Source organism: Mandrillus leucophaeus, unplaced genomic scaffold (assembly GCF_000951045.1).
Source record: "Mandrillus leucophaeus isolate KB7577 unplaced genomic scaffold, Mleu.le_1.0 Scaffold485, whole genome shotgun sequence".
Classification (NCBI taxonomy): Eukaryota; Metazoa; Chordata; class Mammalia; order Primates; family Cercopithecidae; genus Mandrillus; species Mandrillus leucophaeus.
The window spans coordinates 2,071,187-2,073,763 of NW_012105198.1; the positions used below are offsets into that span (position 1 = coordinate 2,071,187).

Here is a 2,577-nt window from a genome sequence, read left to right on the forward strand (position 1 = left end):
CGGCAAGGTAGGCGCCTGCTACCCGCTCTGACCTCCAGCCAGGCTCCCTGGGGACCCTGGGCCCCGCCCCATCCCTTTGGGTACAGGGATGCCCCGAGCTTCCCCGGAACATCCCTGCTTCCTCCCTCTTCTTCCACTGCTTACCAGCTGTGTCACTACGTGCAGGTCGCTGAACCTGCCCGAGGTGGAACACTGTGGTCCCTATAGTCTAGACGTAACCGGTAAAGTATAGCTGCAGAGCTTCGGGGTTCTGGAAGGGCGAAAAAGAATCCACAAGCAAGTGTAGGGTAAGAATGAAGAATGCAGCTCCAGAGTCAAAACTGCGTTCAAAGGCTTTGCTGCTCAGACCGGCTGGGGGATCTCGGGCAAGTTGCTTACCCTCTCGAGGTCAGAAACCTATAGACTGACACTCAGGAGAGGAAAGATGGGCACACTGCGTGAATTGTATCCGTGCATCCTCTAGGATTCCAGAAAAAAATAAAGGGAACCCACAGCCATGTAGAGTAAGTTAAGAAGGATACCAGAAGAGAGGCCGCTGGGGTAAAAGCTGGATGCAAGCGTGGGCTTTGCAGCCAGCTAGCTGGCTGACCTTGAGCAAGCTGCTTAACCTCTCTAAAGTTGGAAACTATGGCCCCTAGAGACGTGGTATACAGAGTAAAAACACAGCCAGGCACCCCTGAGGTATTCATCCAGGGATTTCAGAAAGAATTAAAGGACCACTCTGCCCCCAGCAAGTATAAAGTAAAATTAAGTGTAAGTTATCTGGAGTTAAAACTGTTTTCAAATCTGGGCTTTTTGCTGACCAGCTGGGTGAACTGACTTCATTCCCAGGTCCCTCAGTTTCCCTCAGTGTGAAAGGTTTTTGTCAGGCTTCAGGGAGAGATTTTAGTGGAAGGGCCTGGTACTGTGCCTGGCAGAGAGTAAATAAATGCTCAACAAGTGTTACTTACAATTAATTTTAACATCTCCACCTGAGCGGTCCCCTTGAGCGAGGGTTTACTTTGCTCCAGGCTGGGTGCTGCATTCTTCCCAGTCATTTCCTTTTTAATCAAGTGAGGTAGGTGTGACCCTTTCCATTTAGTAGATGAAAAAAAACTGAGGCTCATTAAGGTGCAGTTTCATGCCTGGGCCACAACTTTTGGGTGCAAAGCTGCGTGTTGAACCTTTGTGTGCCCATCTTTCCAGCCCACGTTCTTAACCACTATCATGTCACCCCTCAGTGCAACCACAAGTACCATTTATTGAGTGTTTATTAAGTGCTGTCAACAATAGGAAGCACTTTACGTGCATTACCTATGTTGTCCTTTGAGATGAGGGAACAGACTCAGAGAAGTTATAGAACTTGTCCAAAATTAAATAGTGACTGCGGGAGCAGAGCTGGACTCGGATTCTACCTCAGAGTCCTCAGTTTTGGGGCATATTGGCATTTTGGACTCCATAACTCTTAGTCGGGGGTGCGGGGTACTGTACTGTACATTGTAGGATGTTTAGCAGCATTCTTGGCCTCCCTCCCAAGTCGTGACAATCCAAATATTGTCAGGTGTCCTTTGGAGGGGCAAAGTCGCCCTGGTTGAGAACCACTGGTTTCCCTGATTGCAAAAGCCACATTTTCAACAGCTGGGTGCTTCTGCCTTCCTGGGGAGGGGCCTGGGCCTGCTGCCACTGCTCTGGTTGCCTGCTCCAGATGGCGTGGCAGAAAGGGGAAAATATTTGCCCGAGGCTCCCCCAGGGGCCTGTGTCTGCTTTGCCTCCCCCTGCCCTCTCCCAGCCCCCCTTCCATACGTGCACACCAGGCCTGCAAGTTTTCGACCTGGCCCCCCTTCCTGGCCCCTGGCCTGTCTGTCAGCTGCAGTCTCAGCAGCTGGCCAGCTCTGGGCGAAGGGCAAATATTTACAGCTCCACAGCTCACCCAAGACCTCACAGGCACACAAAAGACTGGTGTGAGCCTTGGATTCACCGAAACAGAGGGCAAAGCTTGGTTTTCAATCAGGCGCCAGATTTAGGGTGAAGGAGTTCCCGAGTTTCTGCTGTTTATGCTGTCATCTGGACTTCCTTTGTCGTTTTAAGTGACACTTATTTATAAATAAGCCATTCACTGCCCCAGAGTTTATGCATCATTTATTGTTGAGCTAGTTTATTATTTCTTCTTAACTTTCTGTTTTCTTTCTGGAGTGTTTGGGTAAAATCTCTCTTAGAGTCAAAAATATGATACTTGAATCAAAACTGTGGATGTTTTTGAGGCTCTGTTGGGTTAGTGGGTAGCATAAAGAAGAATGTTAAGCTTAGGGACAAGATGTTGATTTTAAACTTACGGAGAAAGATTTGTTCTGGAGTTGGAGCTCTGCTTGGAACTTTGACGAACCTCAGTGCCAGCCTTGAGAACAGCAAAGGATGGTCTGGCCCAGAAGCTGCCTTAGATGGTTTCCCTGGCCTCAGACCCAGGGTGGCCTCAGCTGAGGCCTTAGGGAAGCTCGCTGTCTCTCCTTGCCCTGAAATTAACCCTCAGTGGCCCTTGCTGAAGGCTTTTGCTGTTCCTGCATCAACCATAAAACTCCTCCCACTGGAAGCTGTTTAAGA

The 2,577-nt window shown here is 49.4% G+C and overlaps 1 long non-coding RNA gene across 1 annotated transcript in view; it reads right to left on the minus strand.

Annotated features, from left to right (window-relative positions):
- The window catches only part of LOC105550448, a 4,392-nt gene extending 3,855 nt beyond the window's left edge, over positions 1-537 (minus strand). Inside the window, exon 1 of the long non-coding RNA XR_001007720.1 lies at positions 145-537. This is a non-coding gene — a long non-coding RNA (uncharacterized LOC105550448). The remainder of the gene's footprint in view (positions 1-144) is intronic.
- Positions 538-2,577: the final 2,040 nt, after the last annotated feature.